The sequence below is a fragment of the Palaemon carinicauda genome, unplaced genomic scaffold (genome assembly GCF_036898095.1).
Source record: "Palaemon carinicauda isolate YSFRI2023 unplaced genomic scaffold, ASM3689809v2 scaffold251, whole genome shotgun sequence".
Classification (NCBI taxonomy): domain Eukaryota; kingdom Metazoa; phylum Arthropoda; class Malacostraca; order Decapoda; family Palaemonidae; genus Palaemon; species Palaemon carinicauda.
Window position 1 is genome coordinate 162,878 of NW_027170150.1, and position 21,267 is coordinate 184,144.

The 21,267-nt window shown below is 41.3% G+C and overlaps 1 long non-coding RNA gene across 1 annotated transcript in view; it reads left to right on the top strand.

The window, feature by feature from the left end:
- LOC137636211 (uncharacterized) overlaps window positions 1–19,414 on the top strand; it is a 47,862-nt gene extending 28,448 nt beyond the window's left edge. Inside the window, exons 2-3 of the long non-coding RNA XR_011043000.1 lie at window positions 5,149–5,264; window positions 18,950–19,414. This is a non-coding gene — a long non-coding RNA (uncharacterized lncRNA). The remainder of the gene's footprint in view (window positions 1–5,148; window positions 5,265–18,949) is intronic.
- The last annotated feature ends 1,853 nt before the right edge of the window (window positions 19,415–21,267 follow it).

Consider the following 21,267-nt stretch of genomic DNA (forward strand, 5'->3'; position numbering starts at 1 on the left):
ACAGCACTGGGACAGTCAAGACGGCAATAAAATGAGGGAAGTAACAAATATCATATCACCATGGAGGTATAACATGATTCCCCGAAAATGGGAGACGACTCTTTGTCGTCTCCGTATTGGTCACACACGGTTGACACACGAGTTTCTGCTGAAGGGCCAACACCAACCGTATTGCGAGGACTGCTTAGTACCTTTAACAGTGAGGCATTTGTTGACCGAATGCCCTAATTTTACTAACTTAAGAAATAGATATCTGTTTGAGGCTCAAGGTGAGGATGGCAGGTTTATCCTTGCCAAGATTCTTGGACATGATGTGTCTTACTATGCGAGCGGAATTTTTAGATTTATTTCAGAAGCAGGTCTTCTGAAAACTATTTAACTATTTTAATGACTTCTTAATTTTTATGGTTTTAATCGAATTCTCTTTTAATTTTCATATACAGTAAATGGTATCGGCGTCAATGACCTTAGATGTCAGGATGCCAGAAAACTTTCAATCAATCAATCAATCTCCTGGTCCTTGGACAAGGTGCTCCATTTCGCCTCCAACTTGGATAATGATTCATGCCCTCTCAAGGATCTGACTCAGAAAGTTATATTTCTCTTTGCTCTTGCTTCAGGAGCCCGAGTCAGCGAAATAGTGGCATTATCAAGAGAAGAGGGTCATATCCTGTTTACTGACTCAGGAGGGTAGAGAAGAGGGTCATATCCTGTTTACTGACTCAGGAGACCTTACCCTCTTCCCGGATCAGACGTTTCTCGCCAAAAACGAATTACCCACCAAAAGATGGGGCCCTTGGAGAATATGCCCCCTGAAAGAAGATGCCTCTCTATGCCCAGTAGAGAGCCTCAAGGTCTATCTTCGCAGAACTTCGGACATTGGTGGAGGCCAACTCTTCAAAGGAGAAACATCGGGCAGCGACCTGTCACTGAAACAACTAAGAGCGAAAATCACCTACTTCATTCGCAGAGCGGATCCTGACAGTACACCCGCCGGTCACGATCCTAGAAAAGTTGCATCCTCTCTGAATTTCTTTCAGAGTATGGACTTCGAAAGCCTTAAGAGTTTCACAGGCTGGAAGTCCTCGCGTGTTTTCTGCAAACATTATGCAAAACAAGTGCACGAAGTCAAACATTTTGTGGTAGCCGCAGGTAGTGTTATGAAACCTGCACCTAACTCTGCATAGAACAGCGAGTTACTTGGGACTCTAACTCTTCGGGTGCCTATGTTGACCCTCGAGTGATACGTAGTGATGTCGAAAACACTTAGTGCTTTTCTTATAACTGTTCTTATCCCAGGTGAAATGTCAGTCGTCACACGAGTGCCGCATGCCTAGAGCATGATGTGTTTTATTTAAAGACTGACGTTCCTCGAGAACGAGTGCCTACTAATAAATTTGAAATTCCCTTTCAGATTCAAGAGCAAGTCTTTCATTACTATGTACATTATAATTTGTTGTAAATTAACTTTACATATTATTGCAATTCATTTAATTTCTCTGCAATTGTGAAATAAAATTCTTATTTTATTACTTGTGCGTCTCAATCCGCTCCTACTTATCCTATGAAATACGTGTCTGTCAGTTTTATTATCCCCTTCCTCTTATGGTTAATGAAGATACTAAGGTCTCAACCCTTATTGTATATTCACCTTTGCAATGTAATATTCCAATACGAATACTTACTCTCTTCATACCTTAGAGACGAGACAATTCTCCTCTACATACAGTGCCTAACCACCACTCGTCTGCCCTTGAGAATGTTCCTATATGAATGCCAACCATTCAGTCTTGTCTCCAAGTTCTTCAGGTTCTTCTAGCAAGGTGAATAGCCCTTCGATAACCACTTTGATCTCGGCATGGCCCGTGGGAACTTCACTGCCAGGGGGGCAGGAAGGTCTCTTCCCTACGGTTCTTCTATTAAGATTACTATGCTACCCTGTTCAAAGCCCTTGGCACTTACTCAAATAGGGGAAAATCTACCACGATACATTGATTCTCTGGTATTCTTCCATCAGGACGCCATGAGCCCAAAAGACTGATTTTGAGCGAAGCGAAAAATCTATTTTTGGGTGAGATAGCCATGGCGTCCTGATGGACCCTCCCTGCTACTTCGTCCAGTTTTTCAGGTCCCACCCTGCTCTGCTGTATCATGGCGATCGGCAAGCAACTGGCTTCAGGATGAGGACGGACGTGACGTCATTTAGCAATGGCGCCCGTTTGTTTAAGTCTCGAGTACCAAAAGTAGCCACGAACGAGATTAGCTGTGGAACGGCTCCCCAGCTATTCTCCGCCCCTACACACCGAAGTGTTAACTCTGGGGTGTAGAGTTATGTGGCGCGTTAATACATGCGTCCCCTGTTGATATACGATGTCTTAAAAGGGAAACCTTTAGGATACTCGCTCCAGAAGTTAGAATTCTGTGATAACCTGTGGTTAAATTCTCTGGGAATATTTAGTAGTGATATACCCAAGGAAGCTACCAAAAAGGAACCTTCCATCAATCAGGACGCCATGGCTATTTCACCCAAAAATAGATTTTTCGCTTCGCTCAAAATCCATTTTTAGTGTCCTTCTCCCAGAAGAACTGCTTACCATAACTGAAGTGTCTCTTCTACCCTTACCCAGTAGAAAGTACCCACTGAACAATTACTGTGCAGTAGTTAACCCCTTAAGCAAAGAAAAATGATTTGGTAATGTGTTGCTAGGCGTATGAAGACTTTAGCCCTGATAAAGAGAAAAGTTCACTCTTGGTGGAAGAAACCCTAAGATTGATTGGATCTTCCCTTAAGAGTGTTATCTTGGAACTGATCAGAGTTCATCTTATGGTAGTTCTTTGTCACTTCAAGTAGTATTGCGTGAACCTACCCCTTGCATTGTCACCACGTGCTCATGACAGTAGTCACCTGGCATGTTTCCAAACTCTTATGAGTGGGAAGCAGATCACATATCATTGGTTCCATATCAGCGTGCCCAGTGCGTACATCTTCCCACATGCAGAGACCGATCTTAACCCACAATCTTGCCACACGCATAAACTTCAAACGTACTTGTGTGATAAAGAATTTGAACACCTTGCACTACTCGAGCACATGTACCATCACCAAAATGCCCCTTCTCGTAAGAGCAGTCGGGCCTAATACTACTCTCCACCTACTGACAGGCACTCACGATGCAACTGCTCACCCCTTTGTTCTACTACCTCCCTCTTGCTCATCAGACGCTAAAGCACTTTGTGTTTGGTCAGCCCCTTGAGGGCACAAGAACTAGACAGTGTGGTCAGGAGGAGAATAAGATCAACTATCAAAACCTTTAATACTCTATAGGGTATTGCCCAGGTTCAGTGCTCCATCTGACTTGTGAAGACTCCTAAGGGTAAGGAAATTAGATCTTTGTTGTAAAAATTTGTCTAAAAATAAAAATGGCTCTGTTCTTTGCTGTTTTAAACCTAGGAGCTGACAATTCTTCAAGGGTAATAGTGTACCAAGGCATTTTCTTACAAAACAAACTTTTTAAGCCATGAAAGTGTTAACTGTTACATTCCACCACCAACCTATTTGTATGGGTGAAACTTTACTTATGCAAATGAATTTAAGATGGTACATTGAAAGTTTAGGTACAGTATATACTGTATTAAAGAAACTTTATGAAAATCTTTTTTTTTTTTCAATATTACATAAATTAGGTACATAAACTACCCGTTTCATCTATGTTTCACTTTTGTGCTCTTGTACTTGCAACAATCTAATGAAGCTGCTCATGGAAAGCTTTTTGATGCTTTGTGGTCCAGCGATGCTGTCTTAACAATAGTCTATCCATATAGTTTATCTATTATGAGAGAAAGTATTGGGGGTGGCGAGGACCTTATCATAATTACTAGAAAGATAACACGGACCTTAAACGTTGAATTATTAAAAAAAAACCTTGCTGGCTTAGAGAGATGTAGGTGATGGAGAAATGGTATTTTCACTGTTACTCATTGGTCCTCAGGCTTGGGCATAGTTCCAAAATTGAAGTCTGATGATTTCTTTTCCCAGATCCACTGCTATACCATTAAGATACTGATCCTAGATCCACATGAACAAGCTATTCTCTATCTGGAGCATGACTTTTTCAGTTACCATTGCTACATGCTTAGCACTTTATGGTAGCATAAGTCTTGGCCTCCTTATGAAGTTCCAAACCTTACTTTTTCTCAAAGATAATTCGCCCCTCTGCACTGTCAAGACAAGTTGTCTCTAGACTTAACAAGGACCTTGACTATTTGCTTCCAGCCAAGGTCATCACATTCTTCTGGTGTTAAAGAATAGGTAGAGAGAAGGAAAAATTTCTTTTCCTGGCCTTTGCAAAAGTTGTACAGTAAGAGTACATGAGAAATGGAGTGAAGAGATTTTAACTGATCAATGGGTGTAACTAGACTTAGGATGCAGCAAGTTATGGCAATTGGCATCCGGTAGCAGGAGAGAAGCGTATTAGTGGATTGTCTAACAAACTCGCCAGTCATGACTAGATGCTGAAAAAAGGCTGCAATAAGCCAAATTTCCTAATTAGCAAGAGCAATCAGGATTTGTCCTGCCAATGAATAGTGCCAACATTTTAGTCTACGAACATAACGCCCCTTTTTCTTATGTTTACCATGACATTTTACCAAAGCCTACGATCAGAGCATAACCCCTTAGACACGTTGACCATAGATGGTGAAAAGTACAATGTTGTTTTAAAATCATGATACACAGCATTGATCTGAATTATCTAAAATTTGTCATCCATGGCTCAATATGTGGTGAAAATTTTGTCATCGGTCTTGTCATTTTGATGTAATCCTGTCCCCAGACAGACTGAAAGAGACAAATAGATAAATGAATAAATGAACAGACTAGAATTTGTGGATGTAATAAATATTAGATTACTTGGCGAATAAACAAATCCGCAGAAGGCTAATACACACATGAAGGTCTGACCTGTACCGTAAGACCCCTAGAATTAATACTATGCTTTCCAACATTTTAAAACTATTGTGCATAACTCTTTAAAGTTTATTCAATATGAATTCTTGCTCTTATTTGAATAATTTTAAATACATTGCTCTAATTATAAGTTGAATGTTCATTTGTAGGAGACTTTAATGTGGTAATTTTCTTTCTTGCAGACTTTAAGATAGACTACAGCCTTTGAGATTAATATACACTGAAAGGAGAGCTATGTTGTTGAGAGTTTTATTGATGTTGCACTTGTATCATGTGTATGGATATTACTACGTACCTCGTAAGTAATTTAATTAAATTTTGATTATGTAGATGGAAATTTTAGCAATCTCAAATATGCATTAGACAAGTTTCAAGACTTTTAATGTCATTAGTAACAATGCAATGTTCATTTGGATCTTTGAGTGCATTATAAATACTTTTTTGTTACAAATAAATTTTTAATGCAACAATAGAATTTAAGGTAAGAATATTAATTTTCCAAATGCTGTATGTTTTAATGCATTAGTTAAAGGCTATTTTCTCTAGTGGGTGCAAGCCAATCAGAAATATTTAAAATCCAGGTTATGCTTGTATTTACACAGGCGTAGTGACTCCATTACAGTATGGTTTTACAAACAGATTCACTACGGGTTTTAATTGGCTTTTATAATGCTTTATTATGAAAGCTAATAAAGTTCTTTGAAGCTTAATAGATTTGGTTTACTTTATAAAAGAATAATTTTATGCATAAATTTTATAGGTGCTGGTACATATCTGACCTTTTGATAGTTTCACTGACTTATTTTTTATATATATATATATATATATTTATGGCATGCCAATACTCCTTTACCTGCCAAGTCAATGATGAGTCTTTAGATCTTATGAAATTCTTTTTATTTTCGTAAGGCCAGCAAGCCTTGCTTGCCTGATTTCCTTAGTATGGGCATGTGTTTAAAGAGAAAGATTATTTGTAAATTTAAATTTTTAAGTTTCACATTTAAATGTAGGTTGAATAGCTTCTGGAGAAGCAGCAATAAGATCAGGGAACATTCATAGAATTAAGAAAACTTTTTTAACATATATTCATCCTTGATGAAAATTTAGAATTAGCAAGTGCTGAGTAGCCCCTTTGGTTAGTTATTAATCACTTATTTCATTCTTATCTAAATTTCACTGTATGACTATGCTTCCCTTCCTTCCAGTAATTACATATTTTAAACACAAGACTTACCCGGTAGTTATGTATATAGCTTACGTCCCCGACGTAAACGGCAGAAAATTCGAAACTCGCGCCAACCGCCAGTTGGATAGCCAGGTGTACCACCCCTGCACCCAAGCAAGGTACTGTACCTGGGAACCATTCCAGTGACCCTCATATATTCCCTGCCGTCGCTAGCGGCGACATGTGAATTCTACTCGGTCATTACTGATCGTTTTTTTGGTGAAGTACAAATCTTTGGTTATTGACTCCCGCTTGTTTTTTTATCTCTTTGGATACTTCTTGAGTTTGTTTGGCTTAGATGACTTTTGACCTTTGCTTGTCTGAATTCTCTTTAAAATTTCAAAATGGCCACCCCCCTATAACTTTTAGGTTGTGTGACTAGTGTGTGTAAGACCTGAATGGCTAAAGCCTCTCTTGACCCCCATTCTCTCTTGTGTTGCATGTAGAGGTAAAGAGTATGATTTTAAGTGATCGCTGTGATGAATGTGTTTTACTGTCAGAGCATGAATGGATTGAGTTTGATAGATAGACGTAAACTCAAAAGGGATAGATTGAGGCGTAGTTCTTCTCGCTCATCTAGATATTTCCTCTTCCCATGTCATTAATCCTATTCCTTCACCTGTAGTGGTAGATCCCGATCCCACTATTGCAATTACTAATGAACCTTCACAAAAAGATGTCAGTGACGATTCAAGCTCTCGGCACTAAAGTTGAATCTTTGGCTGGGGACAGGACACAGTTGATGTCCGATGTGCAACTATTAAAAGGTGAAAGTGCAAGTGCAGTGAAGTTAAGTGCAGTGGAGGGTGCGCCTGCTCGTGTCTGTCGTCCTCCTAGTCCTAGACCTTTTCCAAGCTCCCCAACCCTGGGAGAAGGAATGTTGAAAGGTGAAAGGAGACGAGAGGCTTTAACAAACGAGCAGACGTCCCCCCGAACGTACCTGTGGGCGCCTCCCAGGACGTTCGCCCTCACCATTGTAAAGGTGAGGTTTAGTGTTTTTCGTCCTCTTCGGATGACCCCTTGCTTAAAAGAGGTTGGAAGCTCGCTTCCAGACCTCTTAAGAGGACCTATGATAAGGCCTATCGACGTCCTGCTAGTTCTCAACCTGGATGTAGTCACTGGGATACTCCAGAGCCTTTTGAAAGTCCCCCGATAAAACGTCCTTATAGAACGCTGGACGTTTCCAAGGATCCTTCTGTGCACTCAGGTCAAGGCTTTACCTCATTCCAAGCTCCCAAGCAGCCTTCAGACTGGTTTTCGCCTTCTAGGCGCTCTGTTCCGTTTAGCAATGAGAAGAACGTTGTGATTTCATCACCGATTTCACAACGTTTGGATCCTAACTTTGTCATTCTTCAAGACATGCAAAGCAGGCTCTCGTCCTTTATGCAATCATACCAGCGTAGCGACAAATCTCATATCAGCGCACGTGAAGGTTTTGGTCGTGATCGGAGCAGCGGAGTAGGACGTGTTCCCGAACGCCCTAGTAATCGGGGATCTAAGTTTCCTGCTAGCCGCTACGAATGTCCTTTAGGAAGTGATCGTGATCATACTCCTAAGTCCGCAGTTCACAGTTCTTTTATTGAACGTAAACGTTCTTTCAAGAGCAAGGAGTTCCACCCTTCAGACAGTTTGCTCGTGCGTTCTTCTAAGAAAGACGTCGGACATCCTGTTGAACAGGTTATTGATCGTCCTTGCAAACGCGTTACCGAACGTCCTGTTAAACAGGCTTTTATTCGTTCTTTGGATAAGTCTTTCGAACGTCCTTTGATTCAGGGTCCTGGACTTCCTACGGAACAGGCTGCCGATCCTCCTTTGGAACAGGCTGCCGAACGTCCTTGCAAACAGGCTACCAAACGTCCTTACAAGCAGGCTGCCAAACGTCCTATAATTCAGGAAGTTTCTCTCTCCGTCAATTATTTTAGTGAGCGTCCTTCTGGTAGTTTTTCCGGAAGGATAACAGTTGAACGAGTCGCTGAACAACAAGCGGTTCGTAGTACCGAACGCTTGTCAAGAGTTGACGGCAAGCGTGTTTCTGATTATGATCCTGAACGTCCTATCCCTTGTCATATTTCGGATGTTAGTTTGGATTACGATGAGGAGGCTAATTCTTTTCAAGACATCAATACAGTTCATGTACAGGAACTTCTTGTCTCCGATCAAGCTGATCGCGAGCGTTCGGATGAGCCGCACACGACTCTGCTGCCTGATTCTATTCGCAATGAGCCTATTTCTATTGCAGTTGGCACTCGGGATTTTTCTGAAAAAGAAACTGCTCTTAACCCCACTGCTCCCGAAGGAACGTTGCAAGAGAAGGAAGTAGAAGGCCAGCTTTCTCCTATGGAGTTCGATGATGTTTCAGAAGACGAGCACTCTTGTTTCTTTCCTTAATTCTGCCGATCTGAAAAAACTAATGAAAGTTTTTACGGAAGAGTTTTCAGACTTTTTTGTGCCTGTGGCTTCGTGCTCGCCTCCGTCCGAGTTTACTCTCGGGAAAGCCTCTAAGAAAGCCCGCTTTACTAAGATGGTAATGTCGAGCTCGTCTAAGAGCGCTCTTAAATTGATGGGTGACTGGTTACAGTCTAAGAAGGCCTTAGGAAAAACTGCTTTTTCCTTTCCTCCAGCTAGACTGGCTTCGAGGTTGAGCATCTGGTACGAGACAGGAGAAGTTCTCGGCTTGGGTATTCCTGCCTTTGCCCAAGGAGGTTTCTCGAGCCTCGTAGACACTCCTTGTCGGTCGGCCATGAGAAAGACCAAGATTTTTTGGTCTACTTCAGAGATGGACCACCTTCTCAAGGGAATTTTTTGAGCCTTTGAAGTTTTTAACTTTTTAGACTGGACACTTGGGGCTTTGGGTAAAAAAGTTGAAGGGGATACCTCTGCCCTGGTCCATTTGATGTGCATGGACAAAGCCTTGAGGGATGGCTCTAACGAACTTGCAGCTCTTATTTTCTGCAGGCATTCTTAAGAAAGAGTATTCAACTTTGCTCTTTTCTTTCGCCGGGGGTTACTCCCTTCCAGAAGCCTGAACTTTTGTATGCGCCTTTCTCTCCATTGCTGTTCCCACAAGAACTTATCACGGAGATTTCTGCAGCCTTAGCTCAGAAGGCTACTCAGGATCTGTCTCCAAGACTGCTTGAAAGGCTCTTCCTCCCTCTTTGACCAGCCGTAAACCTAAGGAAGCTACTTTTCCCAAGTTTTCCCAGCCCTTTCGAGGGAGATCTTCCAGCAGGGGTAATTCCAGACCTGATGCTAGGAGTAGAGAAGAGGCTTCAGAGCAGGGCGAAGCAGTCTGACTGCTTTTGCCTTCAGGCAGTAGGTGCCAGACTACTCAAATTCTGGCAAGCGTGGGAGAAGAGAGGAGCAGATCAGTGGTCTATCCAGATCTTGAAGGAGGGTTACAAGATCCCCTTTCTAGGGAGCCCTCCTCTGGTCTTAGTTCCTGTGGATCTCTCCCCCAGATACAGAGAGGAGGCAAAGAGACAAGCTCTATCGAACCAAGTGTCTCTTATGTGTTAGAAAAGGGGGCCATAGAGAAGGTACAGGATATTTGTTCACCGGGTTTCTACAACAGTCTATTCCTGGTACCCAAGAACTCGGGGGGGGATGGCGTCCAGTTCTGGGGGGGATGGCGTCCAGTTCTGGACGTGAGTGCGCTGAACAAGTTCATCATCAAAACGAAGTTCACCATGGAAACTTCGAAGTCAGTGCTAGCAGTAGTAAGGAGGGACGACTGGATGGTCTCATTAGACCTTCAGGACGCCTACTTCCACATCCCTATCCATCCGAGCTTCAGACCCTACCCAAGGTTCGTTTTCATGGGAGATTTCTTCCAATTCAGAGCCCTATGCTTCGGTCTTTGCACAGTACCTCAGATCTTTACGAAGCTCATGCTGAATGTAGCAAAGATCCTCTATTCAAGGGGCACAAGAGCCTCCCTGTATCTCGACGACTGGCTTCTCAGAGCGCACTCTTACGATCACTGCCTGAAGGATCTTCAGACAACCTTGGACCTTGCGAAAGAACTGGGTCTCCTTGTAAACAAGGGAAAGTCTCTCTTGGTTCCATCTCAAGAGATTTTATATTTGGGGATGACGATACGGAGTCAGATTTTTCGGGCTTTTCCGTCTCCCTTAAGGATAGAGCAAGCAAAGTTGAAACCAAGATGTTTTCAAAGCAAGAAAGTATGTTCAGCAAGGAAATGGATGAGTGGTAGGAACCCTCTCCTTGGAACAATTAGTTCCACTGGGAAGACTGAATTAGTCACCAACAAAGTGGTTCAGGTCCATGCGGACAACACGACAGGATTGGCGTACATCTCAAATCAAGGGGGAACAGACTCGATATCTCTGTATGAGACTTCAAAAAATCTCCTGGTGTGGGGAAGAGAGAGGAACGTTATACTTCTGACAAGATTCATTCAAGGGGAGAAAAACTTAATGGCAGACAGCCTCAGCAGATGAAATCGGATCCTGCCAACAGAGTGGACCCTCAACCTTCATGTGTGCAAGAGCCTGTGGCGTCTTTGGGGTCGCCCTTGCATAGATCTTTTCGCAACCACGAAGAGGTTAGAGGTGTATTGCTCTCCTGTTCCGGATCCACAAGCAGTCCACGTAGACGCTTTAATGTTGGACTGGTCCAATCTAGATCTTTACGCCTTCCACCTTACAAGATCCTGTACAAAGTAGTACAGAAATTTGTGATATCCAAAGGAACCAGGATGACCCTAGTGGCTCCCTATTGGCCATCAAGAGAATGGTTCACAGAGGTACTGGAATGGGTGATACACTCTAAGAATTCTTCCTTTAAGAGTAGATCTACTCAGACAACCCCACTTGGAAAGATTGCATCAAAATCTCCACGCTCTTCAGCTGACTGCCTTCAGACTATCGAAAGACTCGCTAGATCTAGAGGCTTTTCGAAGGAGGCAGCTCAAGCTATTGCAAGAGCAAGAAGGACTTCGACCATCAAAGTCTATCAATCTAAGTGGCAGGTTTTCAGAGTGGTGTAGAATAAACTGTTTCCTCATCCAGTACCTCTGTAGCTCAAATAGCGGATTTCCTGCTATATCTTCGAAGGAAGTGCAATTTCTCCTCCTCCTTACTATTAAAGGCTATAGGAGTATGTTAGCTACTGTGTTTAGGCATAGAAACCTTGACCTCTCTAGCAATAAGGATCTGCAAGAACTTCTACTATTAAAGGCTATAGGAGTATGTTAGCTACTGTGTTTAGGCATAGAAACCTTGACCTCTCTAGCAATAAGGATCTGCAAGAACTTCAAGTCTTTCGAGACTTCAAAACGACGGAACCAAGATTCTCCAGCCTGGAATTTGGATCTTGTTTTGAAGTATCTTATGAACGACAGGTTTGAGCCACTAGGTTCAACTTCCTTGAAAGACCTCACTATGAAGACTTTATTTTTGGTCAGTCTTGCAACAGCCAAAAGAGTGAGTGAGATTCATGCGTTTAGCAAAAATGTTGGATTTCGTAATGGTAAAGCTCTGTTCCTTACAATTAGGCTTTCTTGCCAAAAACGAACGCCCTTCTCAGCCTTGGCCCAAAGCATTAGAGATTCCAAATCTTGCGGATCTGGTTGGAGATGAGGTAGAAAGTCTTATGCCCAGTAAGAGCTGAGATGCTACTTGGAGAGAACAAAAGTTACGAGGCAAGTCTGAATCTTTGTGGTGTTCAGTCAAAAAGCCCTCTTTACAGATGTCTAAAAATGCCTTGTCATATTTTGTCAGGCTTTTGATTAAGGAAGCTCATATTCATTGTAATGAATCAGACCTTGGACTTTTAAGGTCAAGACTCAAGAAGTCAGAGCAGTGGCAACGTCGGCAGCATTCAGGCAGAACAGATCTCTACAAAGCATAATGGACACAACCTTCTGGAGGAGCAAATCTGTGTTCGCATCATATTATTTGAAAGGTGTTCAGACTTGTTACGAGGACTGTTACACTCTGGGTCCATTCGTAGCGGCGAGTGCAATAGTGAGTGAAGGATCCACCACTATGTTCCCATAATCCCAATAACCTTTTCTTCTCTTGGTACTTTTAATTGTTTTTTATGGTTTTGTGGAGATTGTGTCAGTCTTCCACAATCATTGATTTTGTCAGGTGGTCAAGTTTGTTCCTTGAGAGCACCCGGAACTGGTTATTGGAGGAGGTTCTGTCTGATGAGGTTTTGACACCGGTTTGACAGTCCCTTCGAGATCTTCAGCCCCCTGGGAGGATTGCTGGATCTCATAAGGCTAGCTGACATAATGAGGCTGAGTATCATTGAAGTCAGCTTCCTTATCAGGTACGAACCCCTAAGTTTTGTTTTAATTAACTCTTAAGTAGAATTCCAGATATGCTAGCTGTCTCTAACCCTCCACCAAAGGTGTTAATCAGCTATATATATATAACTACCAGATAAGTCTTGTGTTTAAAAGTGATATTTTCATTAATAAAATAAATTTTTGAACATGCATACTTACCCGGTAGTAATATATAATTTTAGTGCCACCCTCCTCCCCTCTAAGAGACTAGAGGCATGGAATATGAGGGTCACTGGAATGGTTCCAAGGTACCTCGCTAGGGTGCAGGGGTGGTATACATGGCTATCCAACTGGCGGTTGGCGCGAGTTTCGAATTTTCTGCCATTGGCGTCTGGGACGTTAGCTATATATATAACTACCGGGTAATTATGTTCAAAAATTTATTTTATTAATGAAAATATCATTAGATATTAAGCAATTTTAGCAACTCCTAGCTTACAGAAATTTTAATCGAAGTTAATGGTTGACCCCATATAGATTGAGAATAGGTAATTTCCACATCTATTAGACATAATCTATTATTTTTAATTAGTTGTGCACCAGTGTAGAATTTTTTTGTCTTCTGAGGAAATTAATGAGCTGCAACAAGAAAGATGGCCCTTACTTGAAGTGTCAAGGGGTATGGTTTAGATTTGTCATTTTAGGAGAAATAACTTCAGTTTTATTTAGTTTTGACAGTCATAGGTGAGTGAATTTGTATTTTACAATGTTAAAATGACTGAATCCATATATTAATGTAGGAATGTCAGAATATAGTTTACATAGTTGTATAAAGTGTGAATATTCTTGACTATTGAAGTTTTAACTATACGTACATGTACAACTAATTATAAAATTTAAAAAGATTACAGAAAGGCCTCCATGAATAGTGTTAGGCCTTATAGACCATATCCCAAATATCCCATGTTTTGTTCCATTCCAAATTGTCAATTGGTTCTTATTTTTTTGGCCTCTTACCCAAGTAGACATTTGATTTGAGATGACACTGGTTGGTATTATCGCTTAATTGAAAAATAAAATAAAATATGATGTTCCATTCTCCTCGAGGTTGGCAGTGTGATCAATTTTAAGAGGAGAGATAAGGGATTTTGACTAAGGAAAAATCTATTTCTGGGGAGAGACCTGTGTCGCCTGGTGAAAAGGTCCTCCTTGTCACTTTTCTGATATAAATATATTCCAAATATACCAGAGAAAGTTAAAGCATTGGAATGCAGAGGTTACTACCCTCGCGCAAGCACCCTAAGGGCGTCGTGTATAAAGAAAGGGCGTGTGAAAGCCACTATTCACAGGTCGTCTTCCATTTAAAATATTCCTTCGTCAATATACACAAGAGGGGTGTGCCGTAAAATCGGTCTCCACCACATCAACCTGGACCAACCCACCAACGCCCGACACCAGCGCCATCTGACATCCTTCTGTATTTGGATTCCAAGATAGGCTTGGAAAGGAACGGGATGGGAACAAACAGGGGAGGGTTTCACCGGGCAACACGGGTCTCTTCCCAGAAATAGATTTTTCCTTCATCAAAATCCCTTTTCTGGGTCGACCTGTGTTCGCCGGTGAAAAGATAAGGGAATGCATTCCAAGCTCAAACAAAACAAATTTAATATAAGGTAAAAGGAAAAACATCATAAATACATGTATAAGGGTTTACTAAATCAATATTGGAACAGGTTTCAGCACATCTTAACACTAGGCAAAACGAAAATATTAAATTTAAATATGCGTAAGTATGCTAGAAGTAAGAATATATACACTGCATAAAAAACAAAAGTTTAATTCAACATAAGAATGAACACAATCCATGATCGACATTCTAAAGAAGAGCATGATGCAGGGTAGCTGCATCTGTTCCACCGAGGTGAGAGGCATCGTGGTGAGAGGGGCAGGTAGAAGGGAGAAAGAAAAGAAAGGGACGAAAAATGAAATTAAGAGGAAAAACTAATCTGGAGAGATAAGACTCCCAGCTGGTTTAGTAGAAAATTTTAGGGCCTGTAAGTTTTTTTAGATAAGAGGCGTTTAAAGACCATAGGAGATTTCCAACCTGTATACTTCTTAAGATCATCAAAATTCATGTTTTGGAAATGGTTAATTGAGGTGGCTACTGCCCGAATATTGTGTGCATGTGAAAAGGATTCTGGGTTAGCCTGTTTGATGAAGTATTTGCTGTCTAAAACCTTGAATGGAGATAGTACCTCCCTGCTCTCTGGTAGATAAGGGACCGGAGGAACGTGTGGTGGATACCTCCCTGCTCTCTGGTAAATAAGGGACCGGAGGAACGTGTGGTGGATCTAGCTAAAAAGGCCTTAAGGGACACTACTAGACATAGAGAAGTATCCTGTGGAAGGGGGATAATCTTCCAAGGGGACCATCTGTTTTGAGGGTCTTAATTTTTAGCTAGGAAACTCCTATCCGGGGAGAGCAGTACTTCTCCTGATGGGAGGAAATCTAGGTTCTCAGGGTTACGGGGGAGAGCTGCTAATTCTGAAATTCTGGCACCTGAGGCCATGGCTGTAAGAAATAAGGTTTTTCTAAGTAAAGAAATGTACGAGCAGGATTCATTATTGGTGTCTTGACGCCAGTTTCAAAACATCGTTTAGAAACCATGAGATCTTTTGTGGACGGATTGAAGGTCTAAGCCGTGCACAAGCTTTAGGGATAGATGAAAAATAAGAATCTGCTAAATTAATCTTGAAGCCAACCTGAAAAATCTTTCTCAGTGCCGACTTAATCGTAGTGATAGTACTAGCGGCTAGGCCTTTTTTGAACAAGTTCTAAAAAATGAAATGGCAAATTTGGGGTCATCTGAAGAATGTCTGAATTTTTTAAAAAGTCCGCTAATTTCCTAACAGCCGAATCATATTGTCTAAGAGTCGAGTCCCTTTTGTTAGATTCAATGAATAGGACATTGTCCGGATCAATATTTGCATCTTTATGGGCTGCAAATTTCATGAAGTCCACAAAGTTAGGGTTTGAACTACTGTATTCTTGAGGAGGCTGACACAATCTGTTTGGACTACCTGTGTCAACTTCGGGTGCGGGATCCGTTTGGGACGTTGTTTCAGCTCTAATAGGAGCGGAAACCAGTTGCTTTTGGGCCAGTTGTCTGTTACTAACGCTACTGTTCCTTTGAAGGAACGTAGTTTGTGTAATACCTTCATCAGAAGATTCACTGGAGGGAACAGATAAATCTTTTGCCAGAGGTTCCAGTCTAGAGCTAATGCGTCCATGGCAAAGGCCTGAGGGTCCAGGTTGGGGGCTATGTAGCAAGGGAGTTTGCGATTGAAGTTTGTTTTTCTAGCTCCGTCGTCTTATCCTTAGCGGATTTACTCCTCTGTCCTTTAGAAGGAGGAACCTTGGCAGCTAGTAAACAGTCGGATGAAGTCGATGGCCTAGAGACCGGAGACAACTCTGCTGTTGTCGACGGAGCTGATTTCAGATCCTTGGATGAAGGCTTAGATACTTTTAAGGGCTTAACCTTGGGTCGAACTGACAAAGCTCCTTCCCAAGGTGAAGCAGCGGGCTTGTCAAAGCCTAAGAAGGAGGAAGGAGGAGGAGTTGGAGAAAAGAAAGAACCTGCCGAATCCTCCGCACCACTTACCTGCTCATCCATCGGTTCCAGATGGATATCCAAGGCAGCTACATCCCCCGACAGTTGCTGGTCTTCTGAGGGTGGGGCCATTGCAGCTCGAATGGCGTCTATGATGGGGGCGGCTAGTCCTTTTTCCACGGCCGCAGACGGGGAGCCAGGGAACAACCGAGATGCCATGTCGCTGTCCAGGACATAAGGGCAACCTTGAGGGGCATTACGGCCAAACCCGGAGACCCACTGCCGGAGACCTGTTTTAGCCGTCTTCAAACCTTCCTCGTCCGCCTGTAAGAGGGGATAGGATTATAAAACTCATACTACCTAAGACTAAAAAAGGGGATTGTCTATATCAACAAAAATAGAAACCATGAGTATGAACAACTGTTTCCAAATCTTACCTCATTCAATAGGATAGAAATCATGTCGAAGCACAGCGAACATGACTCCGGGAACCAAACCATGTAAGGAGTTGGCCCTCCTCCAGAGCGAAGGAGATCGCAGAATGAGCGTGTGACCGGCAGACGTCGTGGCCCATCTGGTCGATAAAGGCTGCTGAACAGTCTCTGAAGGCGCAGCGGTCTTTCTGTAATATAAAATTTTCTATAAGTACACCGTCTCCTGGAAATTTTTTTAATCTAAACCTAAGTTAATGGGGTATGCAAGAAGTCTTAACCTGACATGCATATGGAAGACTTACCGAAGCTAGTCGCCACCATTATAGTGTGTACTGTGTTATATGGGTACTTGTAAGATATGAAACTTAAGGTTTGCTATTATCCTCCGTTGCACCCCGGAGGTCCGTAGAGCGTCTGAGTAGTTAGCAGAGACAGCTAGTTAAACCTTGTATTAAAAAAATCTAGTACAGTACTGTAAGCTTGGTAGTTAGAATTCACATTTTTTTCAGTTGTACCCCGGAGGTCCGGAGGACGACGGAGCAAAAGAATGATAAGACTGTAATTAAACATTTTGTAGTAAAAAATCTACTATTATAATTCACAATTTTACTCCGTTGCACCCCGGAGGTCCGGAGAACGACGGGGCAGAAGAATGATGAAGTTAAACATTTTGTATAATCTACTATTATTAGTACCATGCATCTCCGGCAAGGCCGGATGAACGGAGTAGAAATACCGTAGCCAGAACGAGTACCGTATTTAAAACCGGATAACCTGTCGAGGGGAGATGCTCCCAATCATCATCATGAATCACCGGAGATAAGCGTCAGTCACTTATACGATATAAAAATAGCAAGGACTTTTCCTGCTCAAACCTCTATGCCGACGGAGATCCATCGGCGGAGCTCCGGCGATAGGGCTCCGTAACGTAATTCTAACGAATTACTCACTTTTTGTCCTGTACCTTATATCCCCAAGCCATAGCGGGGGAGGAGGGGGAGGGACTAAAAGGAAGATGGGGAATGCAGACGGTGGCTCGGAGAGCAGGCCCTGTAGGGGATCCTAACCTAAGTCGGGATAAGGTACTAAGTCTGGCTCTAACACAAGGCATTACCGCAAACTACCACTTGAATAGAATAATGATAACTAGAGAAAAAACTAGCTAGTGGTCGGGTAACCTTATGACACTTGTTGATAAAAGTTACTTGAAAGACATAGAGGGGGGGAGTAACCAGCCTTTCTTGGACATGTAGGGTCTATAATTCCAGTAGCCTACGTGCATAGGCAGTGTTAAACAAAAGGAAAAAGGGGGGAACTCCAGCCTCTCTTTAGTAAGGTTACCTCTACTCTCGCTAGAATATAATAAAATAAGAACCCTATGTGAATAACCATCGTTATTCTCGAGCAAAAATAAAACAAGTACAAAGTTATAATAAAATTGAGATAAGCGAAGAAGAGAGGACTAAAAGGCCAGGACGGAAAGAGGCAATCCCTCTCCAGTGTCAGGGTAAAATACGTGAAATATGAAAAAACACAAACTGGCCAGGCTCTTTTCTTCGCTTAGGCTAAACTAAAATAAAAATACAAATACGGGACTCGTAAGCGACTAGTGTTTACAACGTAAAACGACCAAAATTGGTAAAAAAACTAACATAAAGGTTGAGGGATGGTACTGTAGACTATAAAAATGAACCTTAAACATGAGAATGCAATGAAACACTTATATTGGACCCAAAAAATACTAACAAGGTAGATAAACACAAACATGCTGAGTACGCGCTAGATGGCTGCACATAGCCGAAGCCGTGCGCCAACAAAACACACTGAAACGCGGGTTTAAGACAAAATATCTTAACACTGAATCGATAAACAGAATCTAGGGTACTTAACATTGGTGCAGGGGTAAGAAGAGCCTCGGCCATCTCAAAGAAGTGCCCAAAAGAGCGTAAAAAGAGCTAGCGCAAGCAAGGGGTACAACGCTTCATGAGTCCAAAAAGAAGGATGTCAGATGGCGCTGGTGTCGGGCGTTGGTGGGGTGGTCCAGGTTGATGCGGTGGAGACCGCTTTTACGGCACACCCCTCTTGTGTGTATTGACGAAGGAATATTCTAAATGGAAGACGTCATGTGAATAGTGGCTTTCACACGCCCCTTCTTTATACAAGACGCCCTTAGGGTGCTTGCGCGAGGGTAGTAACCTCTGCATTCCAATGCTTTAACTTTCTCTGGTATATTTGGAATATATTTATATCAGAAAAGTGACAAGAAGGACCTTTTCACCGGCCGAACACATGTCGACCCAGAAAACATTAATTTTGGGCATGTTCTTAAAAAAATAAACTTTATACTAAATCGGCATCAATGACCTTAGATGTCAGGATGCCAGAAAACTTTTAAATCAATCAATCTGATACTGAAATAGTAGGTTCATACAAAGCTGTAATACTTCTTATTTTTCAGCAAACTATAAGATGAGGGCAGAAAGTAGATGTCTCTTGGCTATTAACCCAGTGTGTGGTGATGATGGACGGACTTACGCCAACGAATGCACCTTAAAACAAAACCGTTGTGTGAAAAAAGTATCTGATGGACCTTGCAGTAAGTGGTTGTTTCTTTAAGTAGCTGAAAAACTGGATTTGAGTATAACTACTTATCATGAGGATAATTTTCACTTTAGTATTGAAATGCAGCAGATCATTGTTTTTTTTCTAATAAAATTTTGAAATTATACTGCCTTGAAGTCAAATTTTCTGTTTTCAATTAATCTTATCCAACACTGTAACTTGAGAAGTCAAATTTTCTGTTTTCAATTAATCTTATCCAACACTGTAACTTCAGTATATAATTTTGAGTGCCAACATTTTGGAATGAACTGGAAAAGTTTAAAAAGTTTAAGCCAGTGGATTGATAGACATATATAGAATTTGCACTATAAATGTATACAATGCCTAGTGATTTTTTAACCCAACTATATATTTAGTTTTTCTATAAGGGAAGATGAATTTCATGAAAGGTGGTGTTATAAATTCCCCTTCCCTTATTTGCTAACTATGATATAGTAGGTTTTTCTGGGGTTATTCATATTTAGTGAGGTATAGATTAGTAAAAATTTCTTTTGGTAGACAATCTTCATCATAGCATATGATTAAGGCCCTAAGGTACTTATGTAATTGTGTATGTGTACGTTCTAGGTGTAAGTGCTATTCAAACAATAAATATAAAGGTATAGGTTATCCGCAAGTTGAAAAACACAATTTTATCATCTTTGTCTAGAACTAATTTGGTTATGTGCCATTAATTTAGTCTTTCTATTAAACAGAAAAATAACATTTTAGAATTGTCTGAATATTGAAAATTTAAAATTTTACAGTTTGATAATCGAAACTTTTAAGGGATGCTAATATCTTTTTCTAGCATAAATTTTTTTAGACAGGATAAATAAATTGCCAGTTAGAGAGCCCCGTAAGGTCAACATTCTCATGATTGTCAGGGTATTGTCCACTCGCTTCCGAATCAAGGAAGCCCAACTTAATTTTTTGACTGCTTTTAATAACACAATATATCAAGGTTATTGATAGTATTTGCTGCTATTAACTTTCAGAATTCAATGTATGAACTAAGAAATATGTAGTCAACAGGTACTTTGGTAAATAAAGGGATTTTGACGAAGGAAAAATCTATTTCTGGGCGACAAGACCTGTGCCGCCCAGTGAAATGCTCCTTTTACATCATTTCTAAGGTAAAAACTGCTATGAATTTACCAGAGAAAAAAGTTGCATAGGAATGCCAGGTTGAACCCAGCTCGCTCACCTAATAAGGTGGGGCGTGATAAATCACAACCCGAGGTCTCGCACCATTTAGATATCTCCTCTTCAATATCCCTGTTACAGGGAGGTGCCGTTCAACACCCACCTCCGAACTCCACTACCAACAACCCAACCCACGCCAGTGACGTCACTCCTCATAGCACCCAAGTTTGGGGCCCATGATGGGAGGGAAGTCAGGTAGGGTTCACTGGGCGGCACAGGTCTCTCGCCCAGATAATTTTTCCTTCGTCAAAATACCTTTTCTGGGCTCCACTTGTGCCGCTCCGTGAAATTGTACCAGAGAAAAGGTCCCAAAACTTGGAACAATACTTGAGGGGAAAGTAAATTAAAGACAAAATAATACCAAAACATTGTTTTAATTCAAAGAAATAGGACATACTAGGTATCCAGTGAATAAATAACATAAAGGAGGGATGGTAAATACAATGTAGCAAAAATCCCAAAACTAAGGGATGACAAGTCAAAGCAAGGTAAAATAACGATGCAAGATCAAAATAATTTACAACCCTAAGGGTAAGAATAACAAAAATCAACTCTAGGGAGAGTAAGACTATTAACAGGTATGATAAATAACATTACACCATAAGGGTGTAGCTCAGGTAAAACAAAACCAAAAACTACAGTAGGGTCCCGAATTAAGCGTGTTCGAATTACACGATTCCCCTTTTCCACGATCGCTATTTTTCAAAAATAAATTTTCTGTATCCACGAGGCTGTTCAAAGTTCGCGAGTCAAGCACTACAAAATGTATCAAATCTATAGTCTTTTTAAGTATATTGGTAGCCCTAAATACGGTGATTTATAATAAATGTTACAAAACAATATTAACATTACATTTCATTAACATAATTTCATAATGAATAGCCTATTTAAGGATAAAATTCCACATCAACAATGAAATCAACTGTTAACTGTGCGAGTCCAGCTGACAAAATGTAAACAGAAATGTGG